At 49.6% G+C, this 25,070-nt stretch overlaps 1 protein-coding gene and 1 long non-coding RNA gene across 3 annotated transcripts in view; one reads left to right on the top strand and one right to left on the bottom strand.

Annotated features, from left to right (window-relative positions):
- hmgcs1 (3-hydroxy-3-methylglutaryl-CoA synthase 1 (soluble)) overlaps nt 1-22,862 on the bottom strand; it is a 62,955-nt gene extending 40,093 nt beyond the window's left edge. The window contains exon 1 of one of the 2 annotated variants that reach the window (XM_052019277.1): nt 22,753-22,862. The gene's annotated coding sequence lies outside the window, so the exon portion shown is untranslated. Of the gene's footprint in view, nt 1-6,094; nt 6,323-22,752 lie in introns of those variants that run through there. The other variant, XM_052019275.1, reaches the window with a different exon arrangement.
- LOC127572267 (uncharacterized) lies at nt 1,174-14,402 on the top strand. The gene is made up of 3 exons (XR_007956615.1): nt 1,174-1,440; nt 7,770-8,072; nt 13,904-14,402. It is a non-coding gene; the product is annotated as an uncharacterized LOC127572267 (long non-coding RNA).
- Nucleotides 22,863-25,070: the final 2,208 nt, after the last annotated feature.

The following is a 25,070-nucleotide window of genomic DNA, read 5'->3' as shown; positions in this document are numbered from 1 at the left end:
CCCTATCCCCCACTGCTTTCCCCCTGTAATGTATTCTCCCCACATTCTCATGTAATTGTTTCCATGCAATGCATTTTCTCTCACATAGAACACTACAGCACAGTACAGGCCCCTCGGCCCACAATGCTGTGCTGACATTTTATCCTGCTCTAAGATTTATCTAACCCTTCCCTCCCACATAGCCCCCCATTTCTCTATCATTCACGTGTCTATCCAAGAGTCTCTTAAATGTCCCTAATGCATCTGTCCCCACAACCTCTGCCGGCAGTGCGTTGTACACACCCACCACTCTCTGTGTAAAGCAGATGGTGAGGATCTGCTGACAAAGCAGACAGACTTTTGGCACAGACTAGAAGGGCCGAATGGCCTGTTTTCTGTGCTGTAGTGTTCTATGGTTCTACTTGGTCTAGAGGCATGTCTAAATCATCAACAGCTTCTATCCCGCTGTTATAAGACTATTGGACGGTCCTCTAGTACGATAAAACGGACTCTTGACCTCACAATCTACCTCATTATAACCTTGCACCTTATTGTCAGCCTGCACTGCACTTTCTCTGTAACTGTAACACTTTATTCTGCATTCTGTTATTGTTTTACCTTACACAGGCCTGTACTGTGCTGTAGTGTTCTATGTGAGAGAAAATGCATTGCATGGAAACAATTGCATGAGAATGTGGGGAAAGCAGTGGGGGATAGGTATTGCTCTCGATGGGCTGAATAACATCCTCTTGTGTCGTAAGGAAATATGGAAGTCAATGCACTGTTGCAATGAAATGATCTGTATGGATGGCATGAAAAACAATGTTTTTCACTGTACCTCGGTACATGTGACAATAATAAACCAATTTACCAAATCCCACCACGCACAGGGAGTTCTGCTATAACACGATAGATATGTTCCTTAGAACCCTCATGTTAGGGAAAGTCGTGTTATAGCAGAACAGGCTGCGGTTACCTTCAAAGCACAGAGTTGAACAGGTTTCCCCAATCGCACTGTAATGAAAGCAACCTGCATAATGCAAATAGTGTCCCCTAATCCATCTACTGCGTTATAAACAACCTTATAGCAGAAATACCTGTAGTTGTGGAACTTAAATCCAAGTACAGCCAAGATAACCAAAGAACCACCAGGGAATTAATGCCAAGAATGACCAATCACAAAAAAGGAAAAACACAATCAAAGAATCAAATAAGTGAGCCAAGTTCACTGGTTGCACTGTCGCTGCTGATTGGGCAGACTGGAAATTGCTGGCACTAACAGGAATAAATTGTTTCTTAATCCAACAGTCCAGAACATTCAACAAGAGAAGCTGCCAGACTGAAATGTGATCTCCAGGAGCTCTCTGTACACCGCAGCAGGATTAGATAGAATGGGCTGTCGTAAACTGACCACAAACTTGGCCTAACCTCCAGCAGTTTTCATCCATCTCAGCAGAAAAGGTATCCAAACACTTTGGCTTTTGCCCCTTCTTGATAAGAACTGGATCACGTGCCTGTCCACTTGTACTTAACCCAGGTGGCAGACTTCCAATGAAAGAGCTCAGATTTTATTTAACAAACAAGATGTCGCAGCTATTGGAACTGCTGCATCACAGCTCCAAGGACCCAGGTTCGATCCTGACCTTGGGTGCTGCATGTGTGGAATTTGCACGTTCTCCCAGTGACCCCGCAAGTTTCCTTTAGGTTCTCCGTTTTCCTCCCTCATCCCAAAGACATGTGGGTTGGTGGGTTAATTGACTCTGTACATTTTTTGTGGAAAAAATTGCCCCTTTAAATCTTTCCCCTCACACCTTAAACCTATACCCTCTGGTTTTAGACTCCCCAACCCTGGGAAGAAGACAGTGACCAACTGGTGATTTTATAAACCTCCATAAGGCCACCCTCAGCTTCCTTCACTCCTGGGTAAACAGTCGCAGCCTATCCAGTCTCTCCCCATAGACTCAAGCCCATCAGTCCCATCAATATCTTTGTGAATATTTTCTGCACCCTCTCTAGCTCCCTCACATCCTTCCTGGAGTAGAATGACCAGAATGACACACAATATTGCAGGTGCAGTCTCACCAACATCCTACACTTGTCCCAACCCCTGTACTCAGTGCCCCGTCTGATGAAAACAAGCATGCCCTACATCTTCTTCACTACTTTGTCTACCTGTGTTGCCCTTTCACGGAACTAGGTACTCGTACCCCCGGGTCTCTCTGTTCTATGACACTCCCCAGGGCCCTGTCATTTATTATGCAAGTCCTGTGCTGGTTTAATTTCCAAAATAGGGAGAATAAAATAAGATTAGTGTAGAATTGATATAAAATGGGTGCTCGATGACCAGCATAGACTCAGTGGGCCAAAGGGCCTGCGGTTCTGTGCTGTACGATTTGGTGACTCCGATGTATTTTTCCCAGTGTACAGGTTGATCATCAACAGCTCCTGCACTGTGAAAGGCAAAAAATATTCTATTTTGTCCCCCCACCCACTCACTAACACACAACTATCCTGTGACCCCTGATTAGAACTATGATTGGCCTTGAGAGTCAACTCCAAGGTCAAAATGTTTGTCAGCCTCGCACACAGTGGAGCAAAGCCTACATCAGGGCTGCAGCAGACTTAGACAGTCCCTGACTAACAGGAGGTGGGGAGAGGCAAGATAGACAAAAAGATAAACAGATATTAACAGTCTCTGATGGAAAAGAAATTTGAGAACTTTTAACTACCCTACAGTTAAATCCAGTATTAAGCAGTTCAGCAATGACACCGTGTTGATAACTTAGAGATTACTCTCTAAATTAAGGTGAAACAGCACAGTTGACTCTCATGTTCCAATGGGCATTAGGAATCCCACCAAACTACCCATGCTACCAACAATAACGAGATTTACCAAGGGTACTGATCATACCACAGCACCAAGGCTCACAAGGAAGTACTCCTGCCAAGTCTGACTTCAGTGGGAATCCAGATCAAAGGAGCAGGTGTAGTAAACGGCATTCTCACCTCTGGTCCAAGTCCCACAGGAGAAACATGAAAAATGGAAATCCAGGCTACACCAACCTCGTAACGGTGCTGAGGGAGTGCTGCACTGCTGCTCTTTGATCTTTCAGAAACATTATGCCAACATCATGTGCTTTCGTTGGGGGGGGGGTTAGTGGAGTGGTGAAAGAATCCCAGGGTATAATTTGAAGGACATCTTATCACCTTTGTAAAGGGAAGACCACATCTGGCGTACTGAGATAAATTTTGGCCTCCTTCCCTAAAACAAAGGATTTACTTGCTTCAGAGGAAGTACAGACTGGGTGCTGGGATCGCAGGTCTTTCATATGAGGAGATACGATACGAGATCTTTATTAGTCACATGTACATCGAAACACACAGTGAAATGCATCTTTTGCGTAGTGTTCTGGGGGCAGTCCGAGATCAAGTAGTTTAGTTCTCTACTGAGTACAGTTAAAAGAACAAGAGGTGAAGGAGAACTAAAGGAGGTAAATGCTGGCAGGATGTTTATCCTACCTGAGGAAGCTGGAACCAGATAAGAAATTTTAACATTCAAATGTTCACCACAATCTTGAAGGGGGGTAAAAAAAAGTCATACAGCACAGAAACACCAGCTCTTTGGCCCCACTGACTCTGTTCTGACCATCATTAAACCTACACTAATCCTATTTTATTCAACCCAGAGCGCTGTGGAGACTCGGTCACAGAGTTCATTAAAAACAGAGATGGATAGACTTCTGGATGTTAAGAGAAAGGAGGGATAGTGGGGATAGGGCAGGGAAAATGGAGCTTAGGTGGAAGTTCGCCACGGATGAGTGCAGCTTCAATAACACTCAAGAAGCTCGACACCATCTAGGACATAGCCTTGCTTGATAGGCACCACATCCACACCGACACACAGTAGCAGCAGTGTGTACCATCTACAGGATGGACTGCAGCAACTCACCGAGACTCCTCAGACAGCAGCTTCCAAACCCACCACCTCTACCAGCGAGAAGGACAAGGGCAGCAAAAGCCTGGGGAGCACCACCCCCTGGAATTTGCCCTCCAAGCCTAACTTGGAAACATATTGCTGTTCCTTCACTGTCACTGGGTCAGAACCCTGGAACTCCCTCCCTGACACCACTATGGGTGTACCCACACCTCAAGGACTGCAGCGGTTCAAGAAGGCAGCTCACCACCACCTTCTCAAGGGGAACTAGGGACGGGCAATTGAGTGCTGGCTCAGCCCAGTCCCTTCAATGCATATGTAAAAGATGCTCACACCGTGCCAGAGCAGGCTGGAGGGGCCGAACGACCTCCTCCTACCCCTCACACCCTCCTGGGGCTGCTCATCACCACCGCCCCCGACAGCCAGGACATGGGGGGATAGGGCAATCCGCTGGGCTTGGTCACTCTCAACCAGCAGTGACAAGATGGGCCAAACGGCCTCCTCCTGCTCCCCCCCAACCAAGCGGGATCTTGCTGTGCCCGGTCCCCAGAGTAGGAACAGGCAGCGACAGGCGCCATCAGGGTGCAGGGCTTCACCTTCCCCCCGGCCCCACTCCACCTCTCCCCCGCCTCCCTCCCCGTCCCATCCCAACCCATGTCCTCTCCTCCCCCCTCCTCATTCTCCACCTTCCTCTCCTCCTCCCCCTCCCCCCTCTCCTCCCCTCCTCCCCCACTCCCCTCCCCCCCTCTCCCCCCCCACCCTCCCTCTCCTACCCCTCCCCCCCTCTCCCCCCCCACCCTCCCTCTCCTACCCCTCCCCCCCTCTCCCCCCCACCCTCCCTCTCCTACCCCTCCCCCCTCTCCCCCCCACCCTCCCTCTCCTACCCCTCCCCCCCTCTCCCCCCCACCCTCCCTCTCCTACCCCTCCCCCCTCTCCCCCCCACCCTCCCTCTCCTACCCTCCCCCCCTCTCCCCCCCACCCTCCCTCTCCTACCCCTCCCCCCTCTCCCCCCCACCCTCCCTCTCCTACCCCTCCCCTCTCTCCCCCCCACCCTCCCTCTCCTACCCCTCCCCCCTCTCCCCCCCACCCTCCCTCTCCTACCCCTCCCCCCCCACCCTCCCCCCTCTCCCCCCACCCTCCCTCTCCTACCCCTCCCCCCTCTCCCCCCCACCCTCCCTCTCCTACCCCTCCCCCCTCTCCCCCACCCTCCCTCTCCTACCCCTCCCCCCTCTCCCCCCCACCCTCCCTCTCCTACCACTCCCCTCCCTCCCTCTCCACCTCTCCTACCCCTCCCCCTCCCTCTCCTACCGCTCCCCCCCTCCTCTCCTACCCCTTCCCCCCTCCTCGCCCTCCCTCTCCTACCCTTCCCCCTCCCTCCTTCTCCCCCCCTCCCCCCCCTCTCCCCCCCTCCTCCCCCTCCCCTCTCCCCCCCCTCCCCTCTCCCCCCCTCCCCCCTCCCCCTCCTCCCCCCCCCTCCTCCTCCCCCCTCCCCTCCTCCCCCCTCCCCCTCCTCCCTCCCCCCCTCCCTCCCCCCCTCCCCTCCCTCCCCCCTCCCCTCCCCCTCCCCCTCCCCCCTCTCCTCCCCTCCCCCCTCCCCCTCCCCCCTCTCCTCCCCTCCCCCCTCCCCCTCCCCCCTCTCCTCCCCTCCCCCTCCCCCTCTCCCTCCCCCCTCCCCCTCCCCCCCTCCCTCCCCCCTCCCTCCCCTCCCCCCTCCCTCCCCCCTCTCCTCCCCCTCCCTCCCCTCTCCCCCCTCCCTCCCCCCCTCTCCTCCCCCTCCCTCCCCTCTCCCCCCTCCCTCCCCCTCTCCCTCTCCCCCTCTCCTCCCCCTCCCTCCCCCTCTCTCCCCCTCTCCCTCTCCCCCCCTCCCTCCCCCTCTCTCCCCCTCTCCCTCTCCCCCCCTCCCTCCCCCTCTCCCTCTCCCCCTCCCCCCTCCCCTCCCCTCCTCCCCCTCTCCCCTCCCCTCCTCCCCCTCTCCCTCCCCCCCTCCCCCTCCCCTCCCCCCCCCTCCCTCCCTCCCCCCCTCCCCTCCTCCCCCCCTCCCCTCCCCCTCCTCCCCTCTCCCCCTCCCCTCCTCCCCCTCTCCTCTCCCTCCCCCCTCCCCCTCCCCCTCTCCTCCCCTCCCCCTCTCCTCCCCCCTCTCTTCCCCTTATCTACCCCTCCCCCGCCGCCGCCGCCTCTCACCTGAGCCCGAGGCTCGGCGCCGGCCCACAGGCCGCGTTGTCCTTGGTTACGGGGCCTAGCGCGGCGCTGCCGGCTCCGGGACCGTACAGCCAGCTCCCCCTGGGCCCCGCAGCGACACCGGAGCCCGGGGACCCCGCGGCCGAGCCGCCGCTCACTCGGCCCCCGCCGCCCGCGACCTCCGGCCGCCCGCCCTGCGCGCCGCCATCTTGGACTGGCGCGACCCGGACTGCGCCTGCGCGCCCCCAGCGCCTCCTGCAGGAGGTCCCGGGGAACGGCAGCACCGCCACCAGCAGCAGCAGCAGTTCCAGCAGGAGGGGAACACACCAGCAGGGTTCCAGCAGGAGGGGAACTCACCAGCAGGAACAGTTCCAGCAGGAGGGTAACGTACCAGCAGGAACAGTCCCAGCAGGAGGGGAACTCACCAGCAGGAACAGTCCCAGCAGGAGGGGAACTCACCAGCAGGAACAGTCCCAGCAGGAGGGTAACGTACCAGCAGGAACAGTTCCAGCAGGAGGGTAACGTACCAGCAGGAACAGTTCCAGCAGGAGGGTAACGTACCAGCAGGAACAGTTCCAGCAGGAGGGTAACGTACCAGCAGGAACAGTTCCAGCAGGAGGGTAACGTACCAGCAGGAACAGTCCCAGCAGGAGGGTAACGTACCAGCACGATGAAAAATATCAACAACAAAAAACAGCAGGATAATAGAACACCAGGAAACAATATCACCCAGTGGAAAAATACGAGCAGGGGAATAAAATACCAGGAACAGTTCCAGCAGGAGGAACAGTTCCAGCTGAAGAAAATATCAGGCTAAACAAAGAGAAGACACAAGAGACTGCAGATGCTGGCTGCTGCAACACACAAAGCAAACAATTCCAGCAGGAGGAAAAATAGCAAGAAAATAAATACCAGCAGAAGGCACAATTCCAGCAAGAAAATAAAACATTGGTATTGGTTTATTATTGTCACCTGTATCGAGATACAGTGAAAAACTTGTCTTGCAAACCGATCGTACAGGTCAATTCATTACACAGTGCATTGAGTTAAACAAGGGAAAACAATAACAGAACAAAGTGTCACAGCTACAAGGTAAGTGCAGTGCAGGCAGACAATAAGGTGCAAGGGCCATGATGAGGTAGATTGTGAGGTCAAGAGCCCATCTTATCATACTAGGGAACTGTTCAATAGTCTTATAACAGCGGGATAGAAGCTGTCCTTGAGCCTGGTGGTACGCGCTTTCAGGCTTTTGTATCTTCTGCCCGATGGGAGGGGGGAGAAGAGAGAATGTCCGGGGTGGGTGGGGTCTTTGATTATGTTGGCTGCTTTACTGAGGCAGTGAGAAGTGTAGACAGAGTCCACAGAGGGGAGGCTGGTTTCTGTGATGTGCTGAGCTGTGAAATACCAGCAGGAGAAACAATACCAGCTATTCCCACCGCTGTCTGTAAGGAGTTTGTACGTTCTCCCTGTGTCTGCGTGGGTTTCCTCCAGGTGCTCCGACATCCTCCCACATTCCAAAGACGTACGGGTTAGGAAGTTGTGGGCGTGCTATGTTGGCGCCGGAAGCGTGGCGACATTTGCGGGCTGCCCCCAGAACACTCTACGCAAAGGATGCATTTCACTGTGTGTTTCGATGTACGTGTGACTAATAAAGAAATCTGATCTTACAAAACAACAGGAGAAACAATTCCATCAAAAAAAACAGAAACAAAGAATACAAAGGGGAAATTACCAGGCGGAAAAAAATACCAGCAGGAAGAAGTAGCAGTGGGAGGAGCCAATACCCGGAGAAACAATTCCAGCTGGAGGAAAACACACTAGAAGCAGCAACACCAGCAGGAGAGACAATACCGGCAAGGAGGGGGAAGAAATCCAGATGGAGGAACGATACCAGCAGGAGAGACGATACCAACGGGGGAAGCAATTCTACCAGAAATAAACAACGGGAGGAACAAAGCAGAGGAGCATCTGCTGGAGTCGGGTGAGAGAGTGAGAGGAGACTTGAAACATAAAAGGGGTCTTGGATGTGGACAGGATGTTGCTTATGGTGATGGGGTCTAGAACTGGGGTCACTGAAGATAAGGGGTCACGTAGAACAACGAAAGATAGGAGCAGGAGTAGGAATTTCTCTGCCCCACGGAACTGTGGATCTTCAGTCTATAGCGCAGTTGGAGCCATGCAGAACAGACAGGAAAGTGGAGCCAAGATCAGTCTGCTGAATGGTGGAGCAGGTTTGAGGGGGCCCAGCGGTTTTCTGCTGCTGCCTTGGATGTTCCTCTGTCCATCATCGGACACAGTGCTCTGTCGAGGTACCCTAGGATTACCAAAGTCCAAACACGTGTATAAAATCGTGAGGGGCATGGAGAGGGTGAATGCACTCAGTCTTTTTCCCAGAGCTGGGGAGTCAAGAACTAGAGGGCACAGGTTTAGTGTGAGAGGGCAGAGATTTAATAGGAACTTGAGGGGCAACTTTTTGTTTTACATACAGGGTGGTCCGTATATGGAACGAGCTGCCAGAGGAAGTGGGTGAGGCAGGAACATTAACAACATTTAAAAGACACTTGGACAGGTCTATGGATAGGAAAGGTTTAAAGGGATATGGGCCAAATGCAGGCAAATGGGACTAGCTTGGATGGGCATCTTGATCAGCATGGACCAGTTGGGCCGAAGGGCCTGTTTCCGTGCGGTGTGACTCTAAGTGCGTCAAGGACAAACTCAACCTGCTCAGGGAGTGTGGGGAGCTGATGGCTCGACGAGAGGGGTGGGAGTGTTTACTCCCACACCTCCTACTGTGGCCCCGGGGTGTGCCAGCTGTCCTAATTTCACTTCCACCCGATTATTCACATCAACCGGCAGCATTGTTAGTGCAGTCCAGCGTTTCAAGGCACGGGAGCCCACGCAGGATAGGACACTGAAACAGTGGCGGGAAGACTGGGCAGGTTTCCAGGAGGCTGGGAGAGGGGTTTAGGGAGGCAATTATCCAATCAGAGCCCAGGCAGCTGGGGACGCAACACCAGTAGCAACTGGGGACATGCAGGAGTTCTGAACTGGTGTGCAATTTCCCAATGCCGTTACGCACAAACTCAGTGAGCTAGTTGTCCATTCGAGGTCATTTCGTGGACATATGGAACAGCGAGCAGGGAACAGTAGGGAGTGGGTATTGTCTGGACTGGTGGGATGTTTCCATAGAACCATACAGCACAAAACAGGCCCTTCGGCCCACCATGTCGTGCCGTCCATCAGACCACCCTCACACTACCTAACCCCTTCCTCCCGCATATCCCTCTATCTCACGTTCCTCCATATGCCCATCCAACAAGCTCTTGAACCTGTTCTATGCATCTGCCTCCACCACCACCCCAAGCAGTGCATTCCATGCACCAACCACTCTCTGGGTGAAAAACCTCCCTCTGACATCTCCCCTGAACCTCCCACCCATAACCTCAAAGCCATGACCTCTCGTCTTGAGCATTGGTGCCCTGGGAAGGAGGCGCTGACTATCTACTCTATCTATTCCTCTCAATATTTTATATACCTCTATCATGTCTCCTCTCATCCTCCTCCTTTCCAGTGAATAAAACCCTAGCACCTTAAGCCTCTCCTCATATTCAATACCCTCCAATCCAGGCAGCATCCTGGTAAATCTCCTCTGCACCCTCTCCAATGCCTCCACATCCTTCCTATAATGAGGCGACCAGAACTGAACACAGTACTCTAAATGTGGCCTAACTAGAGTTTTGTAAAGCTGCATCATAACCTCGCGGCTCTTAAACTCAATCCCGTGACTTATGAAAGCCAACATCCCATTGGCCTTCTTAACTGCTCTTTCCACCTGTGAGGCAACTTTCAATGAACTGTGAATATGAACCCCCAGATCCCTCTGCTCCTCCACACTGCCAAGTACCTTGCCGTTTACCCTGTACTCTGCCCTGGAGTTTGTCCTTCCAAAGTGTACCACCTCACACTTCTCCGGATTGAACTCCATCTGCCACTTGTCAGCCCAGCTCTGCATCCATCGGCAGTTCCCAGGGTGGGACGTTTCCATTGGTGGTTCCCAGGGGTTGGTAACCAGACCCGCTGGTTTCCATGTGTGTTCATCAACCGGACATGGTACATGCAGCATAATTCCAAAGTTTCAAGCAATTCCACCCTCAGAAGTATCACGAGCCTGTCCCTGCCAAAATTAAGTACTAATCCCAGTTACCCGCACTTCTCTGCCTTGGTGATTCAAGTGCTCATCTAGATACTTCTTCAATGTTGCGAGAATGTCTGCCTCCACCACCACCCCTCAGACCACACGTTCCAGATTCACTGGGTGAAAAAATTCTTCCTCAGATCCCCTCTAAACCTCTTACCCCTTACCTGAAGCCAATGCCCTCTAGTTTTAGATACCTCTGCCATGAGGAAGGTTTCCAACTATCTACCCTATCTCTGCCCCTTATAACATTGTACACCTCTGTCAGGTCATCCTTCAGACACCTCCGCTCCAAGAAAAATAAACGCAGACTATTCTCATAACTGAAATGCCCCCAAATAACACACCGTCTCCTCTGCACCCTCTCCAGTATAATACTTCCAATACTGTAAGTGTTTAACAGCAAGAGCTGGTGCATCTTAGGATAATACAGGTAATACACATTACGGCAGTTCAGGGAACTGAAATTGGCCCATACGGAATTCACAGATCACTAACAAAATATTACAAAAACATAATAAAATTTTGATCTTACAGAATTTATATAAAAATAACTAAATAAACAGAAGCTGCAAGAGAAAGTCAAGGGTTCGCATTACGGAAAATCGGAATTCAGATGGTTTTCGAGGAACGCCACCCCTCCTATAGCAGAGGTGCACTCTATAAACTAAAGGACACAGTCACAAAGTCTGGCAGGTCACAAATACAAACCATTGAAGGCAGCAGGACAGGTGGTAGTTTGCTTCCACTGGCAGTGTGAGCAACAGCTCGGTAAAAGAGGAGGGTTTCAACAGTGGCTGTGATCGGGGTCACACTGACTGACGGCATTGCGGAAGCAGCTGCAATATTCCGGGAAAGGAAAATGTGACCCGATTGTGGGCAGTGGGGAGAGGGGCGGAGGTACCATGAGTTATGTCCAAGAGAGAGAACAGGGGCTTCCCCAGAACAGGCACAAGGCCCAGTGGTGACTCACTCCATCATCTTCACGGCCCAGAGTAAACTGAGATGAACTGCAAGCAAGTTGTCAACAAGTGGAATAAAATGGAGCCAATGTAACGGCTACTCACTGCTGCTTAAGGTCACTTGCAAAAGGCAGTGGAGAGCGTTGGGACCCAGAGAGCGGTCGAGGCAGGAGAACGAACTGCTGGGGGAGGGCACAAATGGGGGGGGGGGGGTGGAGACACTGCAGAGGGGGAAGGACAGTGGACGATAGGGAGAGCAGATGAGGGAGGAGAGCAGACTGCAGGGGGAGAGCGCGAAAAGGGGAAGGGAGAGACCGTGGACGGGGGAGGGCAGCAGACGATAGGGAGAGCAGACAAGAGGGGGGAGTAGACCGCAGGGGGAGAGTATGGACGGGGAGGGGGCAGAACACGGACGGACGGGGGGGAGTGGACGATGGGGAGAGCAGACGAGGGGGGAGTGTGGATGGTGGGGGGAGGGGGAGGCAGGGGAGACCCTGGGAGTGGACGAGGGGGGTGAGGAGTAACTCCAGGAGTGGCCGGGGGAAGGGGTGGTGTGTGGAGTGGATGGGCCGGCAGAGGGGGGTACTGGACAAGGGGGGTCTGGATGGGGTTGGGGAGGAGAGGGGTACAGAAGGAGGCAGGAGGTACAGAAGCCTGAAGTCCCACACCACCAGGTTCAGGAACAGCTACTTCCCTTCAACCATTTGGTTCTTGAACCAACCGGCACAACCCTCATCACTGCAGTTTAGCAACACTGAGACCAATTTGCACTGAAATGGACTTTGTTTTTGTCAGAGTTTAAGAATAGGGAAGCTTTGTTCCAAGTGTACAGGGTGTGGGTGAGGTCACACCAGGAGTACTGTGCATAGCTTTGGTTCACTTACCTAAAGAAGGATGTGGTTACATTGGAAACAGTCCAGAGGAGGTTCCCTAGGGTAATTCCTGGGATGAGATGGTTGTCCCATCAAGGAGGCTGAACAGTTTGTGTCTGTGTTCCTTGGAGCTTAGAAGAACAAGGGGTGACCTTATTCAAACATAAGATCCTGAGGGGCTTGACAGGGTGGACGTTGAGATGTTTCCACTAGTGAGAGAGTCACATAGGTACAAAATAAGGGGCTGGTCATTTAAAGCTGAAGTGTGTAGAAATTTCTTCTCTGAGGGTGATGAATCTCTGGAATTCTCTCACCCCGAAGGTAGTGGGGGCTGGATCGTTACAGATATTTCAGGTGCAGATAGGTAAATATTTGAAAGATCAGGGAATTGAGGGTGATGGGGAACTGGTACAGAAGAGGAGTTGAGATCAGCATAGATCAGCCAATGATCATATTGAATGGTGGGGCAGGTTTGAGGGGCCAAGTGGCCTCCTCCTGCTCCTGTTTTCTTGTGTTGCTGTGTTCTCCAGACTGAACAGTTATAAGAATAACAACATTGAAAGACATTTGGATAAGTACATGCATAGGTGCAGCTTGGAGGGATATGAGCCAAACACGGGCAAATGGGATTAGTTTGGGACTAGTACCATGGTTGGCATGGACGAGTTGGGCTGAAGGGCCTGTTTCCATGCTGTATTATAAAATAAGATAAGATATCTTTATTAGTCACATGTACATCGGAACACACAGTGAAATGCATCTTTTGCGTCGAGTGTTCTGGGGGCAGCCCACAAGTGTCGCCACGCTTCCGGCGCCAACATAACATGCCCACAACTTCCGAACCCGTACGTCTTTGGAATGTGGGAGGAAACCGGAACACCCGGAGGAAACCCACGCAGACACGGGGAGAACATACAAACTCCTTACAGACAGCGGCCAGAATTGAACCTGGGTCGCTGGCGCTGTAAAGCGTTACGCTAACTGCTACACCACCATGCCTGCCCATGTACTCTATGGGGACATAAGATATGGGGCATTTTACTACATTAAAGGGGTCAGGTGGAAGTTGATGGGTTACCAAAAGTATTACCATCGAATCTGCTTCTTGGACAGTGTCTCCCAGACACGACAACTTCTTGATGGAACACAGATGTGAGTACATTTAGACTGGGTGGGGTGATGAGATGCATAAAGTGATTTGTCGAAACCACTGGGAACATGTCCAGTCTGATGAACCACCTCTGTGTATCACTCCCTGCCAGTAACAATGAGCTCACATTTGCCTGGCCTCGATTCATAGAATCATAGACATTTACAGCAGAAGCCATTTCACCCCTTGGCTGAAGACTGTTCCTAACTTAATCCCGTATCCTGGCTCCTAACCAAAGCCCTGAAGCTCACATCCATCCGGGGATGCTTAAATGAGGCAGTGTTTCTGTCTCCAGCCCCTTTTCTGGCAGTGAGTTCCAGACCCCACAACCCGCTGAGTCAAAGTTCCTCAACTCTCCCTCTGATGCAGATGAAAGGGAATATCTGGCACAGGCTGAGTGCAAGTGGGTTGACTTCAGTAAGTGGGGAGGGGGGGTGCACATGCTCCTGTTCACATCAACGGTGCTGAGGTCAAGGGCGTTGAGAGCTTCAAGGCCACCAAAAGCCTGTCCTGGTCCAACCACAGAGACACCATGGCCAAGAAAGCTCACCAGCACCTCTAATTTCTCAGGAGGCTAAAGAAATTTGGCATGTCACCATTGACCTGAACCAATTTTTAATTGATGCACCACAGAAAGCATCCTATCCAGATGCATCCCGGCTTGGTAAGATAACTGCTCTGCCCAAGACCGCAGGAAACTGCAGAGAGTTGTGGACACAGCTCGGCACTTCACGGAAGCCAGCCTCCCCTCCATGGACTGTCTACACTTCTCACTGCCTCAGTGAAGCAGCCAACATAGTCAAAGACCCCTTTCACCCCGGACATTCTCTCTTCTCTCACCTCCCATCGGGCAGAAGATACAAAAGCCTGAAAGCACGTACCACCAGGCTCAGGGACAGCTTCTATCCCACTGTTATAAGACTATTGAATGGTCCCCTAGTACAATAAGATGGACTCTTGACCTCACAATCCACCTCGTTATGGCCTTGCACCTTAGTGTCTGCCTGCACTGCACTTTCTCTGTAACACTTTACTCTGCATTCTATTATTGTTTTCCCTTGTACTACCTCAATGCACTGCTGTAATGAAATAATCTGTATGGACGGCATGCAAAACAAGGTTTTTCATTGTACCTCAGTACATGTGACAGTAATAAACCAATTTAATGGGGAAAATCCAATAAACTGCAGATGTTGGAAATCTAAAACAGAAAACAGAACATGCTGGAAACACTCAGCAGTTCAGGCAGCACTTGTGGGAAGAGAAACAGAGTTAACGTTTCAGATTAGAGACCCTTCATCAGTTAATGGGAGCAGTTACCAGCACATTAAGCTTACAGGTGAAGGGTCTTAACCCAAAACGTTGACTGTCCACTTCCCTCCACAGATGCTGCCTGACCCTCTGAGTTCCTCCAGCACCTTTATAAACGACCTGGATGAGGAAGTGGAGGGGTGGGTTAGTAAGTTTGCAGATGACACGAAGGTTGGGGGTGTTGTGGATAGTTTGGAGGGCTGTCAGAGGTTACAGAGGGACATAGATAGGATGCAGAGTTGGGCTCAGAAGTGGCAGATGCAGTTCGACCCAGATAAGTGTGAAGTGGTTCATTTTGGTAGGTCAAATATGTTGGCAGAATATAGTATTAATGGTAGGACTCTTGGCAGTGTGGAGGATCAGAGGGATCTTGGGGTCCGAGTCCAAAGAACACTCAAAGCAGCTGCACAGGTTGACTCTGTGGTTAAGAAGGCATACGGTGTATTATCCTTCATCAATCGGGGAATTGAATTTAGGAGCCATGAGGTACTGTTGCAGCTATATAGGACCCTAGTCAGACCCCACTTGGAATATTGTGCTCAGTTCTGGTCGCCTCACTACAGGAAAGATGTGGAAGCCATAGAGAGGGTGCAGAGGAGATTTACAAGGATGCTGCCTGGAATGCGGAGCATGCCTTATGAAAGCAGGTTGAGGGAACTCGGCCTTTTCTCCTTGGAGAGACGGAGGATGAGGGGGCACCTGATAGAGGTGTATAAGATGATGAGAGGTATTGATAGGGTAGATAGTCAGAGGCTTTTCCCCAGGGCTGAATTGGTGGCCAAAAGAGGACATAGGTTTAAGGTGCTGGGGAGTAGATATAGAGGAGATGTCAGGGGTAAGTTTTTTACTCAGAGAGTGGTAAGTGCATGGAATGGGCTGCCGGAAATGGTGGTGGAGGCGGATACGACAGGGTCTTTCGAGAAACTGTTAGATAGGTACATGGAGCTGAGTAAAATAGAGGGCTATGGGTAAGCCTAGTAATTTCTAGGGTAGGGACATGTTCGGCACAGCTTTGTGGGCCGAAGGGCCTGAATTGTGCTGTAATTGTTCTATGTTCTATGTTCTATCTTGTGTGTTGTTCCAGATTCCAGCATCTGCAGTCTCTAGTGTTTCCATTAAGCTTCCTTGTCTGTGTGATGTGAGGTTGTGAGACATGCTCAGCAGGTCAGACTATAGTAATAGAACAAGAAAACCTGAGCCAACATGATGCCTGGCAGACATGGCCAGTTCTGATCCAAACATAAAGAGTGAGTTATCTAAAATCTTAGAATTCAACATCAAGTTCAGAAGGCTGCAACATACCCAGATGGAAGAGGAGGTGCTGTTCCTCCAGCTTGCGTTGAGCCTCGTTGTGACAGTACAGGTAGTTCCTCAGTGACACGATAGAAACCTAAGAAACCTTATTGTTTCCACAGAAAACCACAGGAAGACATGACAATAGCAGAACAGGCTGTGGTTGCCATCAAAGCACGGATTTAAAGAGGTTTCCTCGATAGGTTTAAGGTGGGGGGGGGGGGAGTTTAGAGATGTACGGGGTACGTTTTTACTTACACAGAGCATTGCATGCCTGGAACACATTGCCAGAGAAAGTGGTGGAAGTAGACATGATAGTGGCATTTAAGAGGCATTTAGAGGCATGAAGGATAGGGGGGGGATATGGATCATGTGCAGGCAGATGGGTTTAGTTTAATTTGGCATCATGGGCAGCACAGACATTGTGGGCTGAAGGGCCTCTCTTGTATATTTAGGTATGGTGGAGAGCATCACCGCCTGGTATGGAGGCTCCAATGTGCAGGATTGAAAGAGGCTGCAGAGGGTTGTAGATTCAGCCAGCTCCATCACTGGCACAACCCTCCCCACCATTGAGAACATCTTCAACAGGTGGTGCCTCAAGAAGGCGGCATCCATCACTAAGGACCCTGACCACCCGGGACATGCCCTCTTCTCGTTACTACCATCGGGGAGGAGGTACAGGAGCCTGAAGATCCTAACTGAATGATTCAGGAACAGCTTCTTCCCCTCTGCCATCAGATTTCTGAACGGTCCATGAAAATCACCTCGTTACTCCTCTTTTGCACTATTTATTTATTTTTGTAACTTATAGTGATTTTGATGTCTTTGCGCTGTACTGCTGCCACAAAACAACACATTTCACATCATATAAGTCAGCGATAATAAATCTGATTCTGATTCCCCCTCACCCTAAATCTATGTCCTCTAGTTACCTTAATGGAAAGCCGGCCAATCTCTGACCATCTTCCTCCCCTTCCCCATATCCTTTAATATCTTCGGTTAGTGAGTGTGTCAGTTAGAATTAACAATCAACTTCATACCAATTGCAAGGGAGAATTCCAATTTTCTACACTCATGGGCCTGCTGCTAAATTTTGGTCCACTTCCCCTTTCCCTCTTCATTCTCTCTTCTTTCCTCTTCCATCGGGTAGAAGATACAGGAGCCTGAGGGCACGTACCACCAGACTTAAGGACAGCTTCTACCCCACTGTGATAAGACTATTGAATGGTTCCCTTATACAATGAGATGGACTATGACTTCACGATCTACCTTGTTGTGACCTTGCACCTTATTGCACTGCACTTTCTCTGTAGCTGTGACACTTTACTCTGTACTGTTACTGTTCTACCTGTACTACATCAATGCACTCTGTACTAACTCAATGTAACTGCACCGTGTAATGAATTGACCTGTACAATCAGTATGCAAGACAAGTTTTTCACTGTACCTCGGTACAAGAGACAGTAATAAACCAATACCAATAACTTGTCTGCTGGTGCCCAACACTCTGTGGGGAAGGAAGGTTAAAAATCCAGATCTCTTCTGAGTGCAAGCGGACATCCAGGAGTTCCTGACCAGTTCTCCTGGTTCCCCCCAGGTGCTCCGGTTTCCTCCCACGTCCCAAATACGGGTGGGATGGTGGGTTAATTGACTGCTGTAAATTGCCCCTCGTGTGTGGGTGAGAGGGAGAATCTTGGGGGGGGGGGCGAGAGTTGATGGGAATATGGGGAGAATAAAATGGGATCAGTGTCGGTGGATTGTTGATGGTCGGCACGGACTCAAGTGGGCTGAAGGGCCTGTTTGTGTGCTGTATGACTCTGTGAGGTTATCACTGCCTTCTGACCAGGAACCTGCAGAGAGCGGTAAACACAGCCCAATCCTGCTCAGGCCCGTCACACCCTTCCATCCTGTCCGTCTTCACCATGCGTTGCTTCAGAAGGGCTGACAGTATCGTCAAGGATGCCTGCCCCCCAGCCATTCCCTCTTCTAGCAGATGCTAGAATCTAGATGAAAAACACGATGATGCTGGAGGAACTCAGCAGGCCAGGCAGCACGCGTGGAGGAAAGATGCTGTCTGGCCTGCTGAGTTCCTCCAGCATCAATTGACCTATCTTCTGAGAGAAGATACAGGAGCTCGAAAGCCCAGCCACCCAGACTCTTCCCCACTGCTATCAGACTTCTGAACCAACCATCTCTGTCACACCCCCTTGCCAGTGGTGCTGCCATGTTCGTTAATTCTACCTCTCTCAATTATTCCGTTATTGTTACTTTAGCATTTCTTTATGCACTACTTCAGACTGCACTACTGTACTTTGCACCATTCCGATGTTTTGCATTCATTGCTGTATTTATTATCAGCAAGTATACTGTTTACTCTACACGTTTTACACGAGTATGGCATTTCATTGCATCCTGGAGTATATGACAGTAACCTAGTCTGAATCTTCACAAGAGTCCAGAGACAAGGTGCTAAGTTGCTGTAGTTTCAGAAAGTTACGACAAGAAATGTGAGCAGGGAATTTGTATCAGGTTAGTCCAGGCGCCTGCTCAGTAACCGGCCACTTCAACAGAGAGAAATAACACAAAAGCTCATGGGTACATTTCTTTTTGAATTCAGCGAGTTAAACATGATTACATACAGTCAAGTGTTTACTATTGGGCAGGCACAATAGTGTAGCAGTTAGTGTAACGCTTTACAGCGCCAGCGACCCAGGTTCAATTCCAGCTGCTGTCTGTAAGGAGTTTGTATGTTCTCCCCATGTCTGCGTGGGTTTCCTCCGGGTGCTCTGGTTTCCTCCCACATTCCAAAGACGTACGGGTTAGGAGGTTGTGGGCGTGCTATATTGGCGCCGGAAGCGTGGCGACACTTGCGGGCTGCCCCCAGAACACTCTACACAAAAGGTGCATTTCACTGTGTGTTTCGATGTACTTGTGACTAATAAAGATATCTTATCTGATCTGTACTGTAGAAAGCACTGTCTCAGTCACTGTTTGTATCCCATGTAGCACTATAGTCTGAAATAACGGATGCCAGATCAGCACCACACATCAGAAACAGTCTGAACACAGCAAGTTACTTGGTGATAGGGATAGTTTCAAAAACATTAATCAGGGATAGGATAGCAGCCACTGTCTGTAATTGCAGGCTTCATCCCGACAGCCTTTTCTGAACAATGAGGTAATATAAAATGTGATATTATAGAGGTGTATAAAATCATAAGGGGCATAGATAGGGGGAATGCACTCTGTCTTTCTCCCAGGGTTGGTAGAGGGTATGGGTTTAAGGTGAGAGATTTAATAGGAACCTGAGGGGCAACTTCCTTACCCAGAGGGTGGTCAGTGTATGGAACGAGCTGCCAGAGGAAGTGGGTGAGGCAGGTACATTAACAACTGTTAAACAACACTTGGACAGGTACACAGATTGGAAAGGCTTGGAGGGATATGGGCCAAACACTGGCCAATGGGACTAGCTTGAACGGGTATCTTGGTCGGCATGGACCAGTTGGGCCAAAGGGCCTGTTTCCGTGCTGTGTGCCTCCAACGGATGTCTGGAAGATTATGGCTAGGGTCTCTGCAGTTCCTTCCCTTCTCTCAGCAACCCCAGGTACATCCCATCTGGACCAGGTGATGAATCCACTTTAAGAGTAGTTGGCCTTTCTAGCACCCCTCTTATCAATTTTTAGCTCATCTAGAACTTCAATCACGTCTATCCTTTGCTGAGTCCAGCAGCATCCTCTTCCTTGTTGGAGAATAGTGGTAAACACTCTTTCAGTACCCCAGCCTCCAGCGCCCTCTGACTCCATTTTCTAATTGATTTCTTGGTCCACCTTAGCAAGATGGCGCCGGAGCAGATCCACTCATTGCCTCTATTATAACCGTTCTACTCTTTTGAATCCAAATTTTATGTCTCTAAGAATTACACTTTATTCTGCATTCTGTTATTGTGTTCCCTTGTACTACCTCAATGCACTGATGTGGTGAAACGATCTGTATGGACTGCATGTTTTTCACCGTACCTCAGTACATGTGGCAATAATAAACCAATTCCAATTCTTGGTCTCTGATTGGCTCAAAACTTCCTCTCACAACCTTTATCCTATTTGCACGTTAGTGGAACAGTTTGCGGATTCCCTTTCATTTTTGTTACAGCTTTTTCCCGCGCTCTCTCTTTGCCCCTCCCGTTTCCTTCTCTACTTCACCTCTGAACTTTCTAAGCAGTCCAGTTCCTGCTTGTGTTTAAAAACTTGGCACCTGTCATTTCTGCTTCTTTACCCTCTTTTTGGTGGTCTTGGCAGCCTTGGCTTTAACTCCCCTCCCTTTCTCCCTCACTGCAGCTGAAACAACTCTAGCTGCCTTCCTTCACTTCCAGTATTGTCTGCCAAGCTTTGATTCCAGTTTATCCGAGCCAGGTCTATTCTCATCCAGCGGAGCCTTCTCCAATTAACTCTACATCATCTTCTTCTGCACTATATTAATCCCACACTTCTAATCTATTTAACATCTTAAAGATTTTTTAAATAAAAAGATTTTATAGAAAATTATTATAGGTTGAAGCTCTTTAGTCCGGCACCCTTGGGACCTGACTGGTGCCAGACCATAGTAAATCCAGACTACAGAAATTACCCTCGATCATCTACTCCCAGGTTATGTCTCAGGAAGGCAACATCCATCATCAGGGACCCCCACCATCCAGGCCGTGCCCTCTCCTCGATGCTGTCATCTGGCAGGAGGTACAGGAGCCTGAAGACCTCAAGGTTTAACAACAGCTTCTTCCCCACTGCTGTCAGGTTCTTGAAGCCACCTGAAAAACACCAACACTACCACAGACTATATTTTTTCTCTCTCTCAATCTTGCACTAGTGTCATGTTTATTTTACACATGTGTAAGTTATGTATAATTTATATTAATTCTCGTTACTACCATCGGGGAGGAGGTACAGGAGCCTGAAGACCCACACTCAATGATTCAGGAACAGCGTCTTCTCCTCCACGATCAGATTTCTGAATGGGCCATGAACCCATGAACACTACCTCGTTATTCCTCTTTTTTTTGCACTAATTATTTATTTTTGTAATTTATAGACTTATATGTCCTGCACTGTACTGCTGCCGCAAAACAAATTTCACGTCATATGTCAGTGATAATAAATCTGATTCTGATTTTAAGTTTATGTTAACTAATGTTTGTCCTTGTGTTGTAATTTACTGTGTTGCTGCTGCAAAAAGCTAATTTTCTTGGCACTTACACCCTGTGTATGTATGCCCATGACAATGAACTTGAACTTATGAGGGTTCCAAGAACGGTCCGTAACCCGAAGTATCTCAGCTGTTGGCCAAGATCGCAAAAGTTGCACTGGTAGGTTAATTAGCTACAGGTTAGACCAGATCTTAGTTAATTTTAGATATTAATTATATATCTTAGTTGGAATTAGTTATTTAGTACAGATCTGTACGACAGATTCAAAACATGCTGGACCATGCAGGCACAGTAGTGTAGCGGTTAGCGTAACACTTTACAGCGCCAGCGACCCAGGTTCAATTCTGGCCGCTGTCTGTAAGGAGTTTGTACGTTCTCCCCGTGTCTGCGTGGATTTCCTCTGGGTGCTCCGGTTTCCTCCCACACTCCAAAGACGTACGGGTTAGGAAGTTGTGGGCATGCTATGTTGGCGCCGGAGGCGTGGCGACGTTTGCGGGCTGCCCCCAGAACACTCTACGCAAAAGATGCATTTCACTGTGTGTTTCAATGTACATGTGACTAATAAAGAAATCTTATCTTCTCAGAGAGATTCAACCTATGGTATATATAAATAAGTGTGATATCACTGTGTGACATATTTGATCACGCCCATCACGTGCATGTGTGCAGTCTAAGAAGAACTTTGAATAATCCGGAGCTCCCTGCATTTCCACTCGGGTGCATCAGGAACCAGGAATGATGTGAGATCCGTTAAACACAAGTAGACGTAAATCAGAAAAACTGCAGATGCTGGAAATCCGAACTGAAAACAGAAAATGCTGGAAAAGCTCGGCAGATCAGGCAGCGTCTGTGGGAATTCCAATGAGGTCCAAATATGCTGGTTCTGATGTCTCTGTTGCACTCCCAGCAGGCGTGCCTGACCTCCTGAATTTTTCCAGCATTTTCTGTTTTTATTACATAAGGGTGTAGGTCAGGGAGGCAGGAAATAGGTTCTCTCTGTCCACCCCACCAGATCTCAACATCCCAGCAAGTGTTAAGAGGATCAGGCTTTAACTCTGACACATACTGAGGGAGACATTCACCGTCCAGGCTGATAACTGGAGAGTCACATTGAAGAAGATGAGAGTGGAGGTGGGATTGACAGGCACCAGAGAGCAGAACAACGCCTTTTGGAGAAGAGGGCGAGAATATAAAAATCCTCAGCACTCTGAGAATCCAGCCACACATATTTATCATCAATATAATTTATGAAAACAGTAATTCATTCATGATACTGCACAGACATACCTGTGAGAGAACAGATGATCTGCTCAACCGCTTCTCAATACTCAAAGTTATCTATTCCCCTTCTAAAAAAATGTAACCTTTCTAGCAATTTGAATAAATGGAAAGTATGAATTAATTAATTTAATATAACCAGCATTGAATTAAATAAATTGCACCACTCACAATGCACACGTAATAAAAATCATAAAATATATCTAAATACATATAAACATGTAAGTTAAAATAAATCAGTTACAGGTATACAAGATTCGAAATAACTTTCTTGTTAATTTAAGGAGCCAATGCATGCGAATTTACAAATAAGTATAGATTGAAAATGTATTATTTTTTAAATAAATGTTGCATTTTTGTAGAAAGGTTTGCATTTATGTAAATGACACGATCCTTTTTTTACCTGTTTGCCTGTGCACACTGCGCTCACTGCCAGCTGCCTGCGACTGGGATACATCTGCACACTGCCACCTAGCTTTATATACCACAACCAAACTTGCTGCGTGTGGAAAGGTTGTCAATCCACCTGACCGATGGACAGATCGACCAATGGGAACGCAGACATCCCGGCTGGCGCGATCGGCAGCGCGGGACTCAGCCAATTGGCGCCCGCGAGGGCAGCCCCGCTCTCTTTGTGAATGGGTCTGCAATGGTGTGAGCGAGGCCGTCATCTGGTAAGAGGGGACGGCGGCCAATCAGAGCGCCGGACATCCATTCCCCACCTCTCGGAGCACTCGATGCCAGCGGTCGCCCCTGGAGACGGTTGTCCCGGCAACGAGATGAGGCCTGCAAAAAAAACCAAAGGACCATGGATGCAAAGAATTACTAAAGCCTTAAAATGTAAATTAATTCAGTCCAGCAATTTTTAAATTATTTTTCTTCATCAGAAATTCCTCCAAGGCACCTCGTTTCCCATTATCTGCAGCTCTGCAACCCTCCACCATGGAAAGCATCCTATCCGGATGCATCACACTTGGTATCGCAGCCGGTCTGCCCGTGACCACAAGAAACTGCAGGGAGTTGTGGACACAGCCCAGCGCATCACGGAAACCAGCCTCCCCTCCATGGACTTCACCTGTTTACACTTCCCGCTGCCCAAATAGTCAACAGAATCAAAGTCCCCACCCACCCCGGACATTCTCTCTTCTCCCCCCTCCCATCGGGCGGAAGATATAAAAGCCTGAAAGCGCGTACCACCGGGCTCAAGGATGCTTCTATCCCGCTGTTATATGACAAATGAACAATCCCCTTGAACAATAAGGTGGACTCTTGACCTCACAATCTATCTTGTCATGGTGTTGCACCTTATTGCCTACCTACACTGCACTTTCTCTGTGACTGTAACACTTTATTCTGCATTCTGTTATTGTTTTCCCTTGTCTTGAGGTAGTACAAGATATTTTTAATAGTCACATGTACTATACATCGAAACACACAGTGAAATGCATCTTTTGCGTAGAGTGTTCTGGGGGCAGCCCGCAAGTGTCGCCACGCTTCCGGCACCAACATAGCATGCCCACAACTTCCTAACCCGTACGTCTTTGGAATGTGGGAGGAAACCGGAGCACCTGGAGGAAACCCACGCAGACACGGGGAGAACGTACAAACTCCCTACAGACAGCGGCTGGAATTGAAACCAGGTCGCTGACGCTGTAAAGCGTTACACTAACTGCTCCATGTACTGTTGTAATGAAATGATCTGTATGGATGGCAGGCAAAACAAAGTTTTTCACTGTACCTCAGTACGTGTGACAATAATAAACCAATTTACCAAGATTTCTGTCCACCCTCCAATACCAGCCTCTTGACCAACCTTGTGCCTAATCACTCCACCACCTTGAAGGTGGCAGCGCAGGTAGACAATGTGGTTAAGAAAGCATATGGGATACTGGCCTTCATCAGTTGGGGCTTCAAATATAGGAACAGGATGGTTAGAAACATAGAAACATAGAAAACCTACAGCACAATTCAGGCCCTTCGGCCCACAAAGCTGTGCCGAACATGTCCCTACCTTAGAAATTACTAGGCTTACCCATAACCCTCTATTTTTCTAAGCTCCATGTACGTATCCAAAAGTATCTCAAAAGACCCTATCGTATCAGCCTCCACCACCGTTGCTGGCAGCCCATTCCACACACTCACCACTCTCTGAGTAAAAAAACTTACCCCTGACATCTCCTCTGTACCTACTCCCCATCACCTTAAACCTGTGTCCTCTTGTGGCCACCATTTCAGCCCTGGGAAAAAGCCTCTGACTATCCACATGATCAATGCCTCTCATCATCTTATACACCTCTATCAGGTCACCCCTCATCCTCCGTCGCTCCAAGGAGAAAAGGTCGAGTTCCCTCAACCTGTCTTCATAAGACATGCTCCCCAATCCAGGCAGCATCCTTATAAATGTCCTCTGCACCCTCTCTATGGCTTCCACATCCTTCCTGTAGTGAGGCGACCAGAACTGAGCACAGTACTCCAAGTGGGGTCTGACCAGGGTCCTGTATAGCTGCAACATCACCTTTCGGTTATGCTCCAGTTTATAACACCTTGGTCAGACCTCAGCTGGAATACTGCGTGCGGTTCTGGCCACCACGCTATAGGAAGGATGCTATAGTGCTGGCGAGGGTGCAGAGGAGAGTCAGCAGGATATTGCCTGGGATGGGAGTTTCAGGTATGTGGAAAGGCTGGTGAGGCTGGATGGTTCTCTCTGGGAATGGAGGAGGC

This window comes from Pristis pectinata, chromosome 7 (genome assembly GCF_009764475.1).
Source record: "Pristis pectinata isolate sPriPec2 chromosome 7, sPriPec2.1.pri, whole genome shotgun sequence".
Taxonomy (NCBI): domain Eukaryota; kingdom Metazoa; phylum Chordata; class Chondrichthyes; order Rhinopristiformes; family Pristidae; genus Pristis; species Pristis pectinata.
Note: the sequence above shows the minus strand (reverse complement) of the source record. Positions and strands in the feature narration are given on the sequence as shown.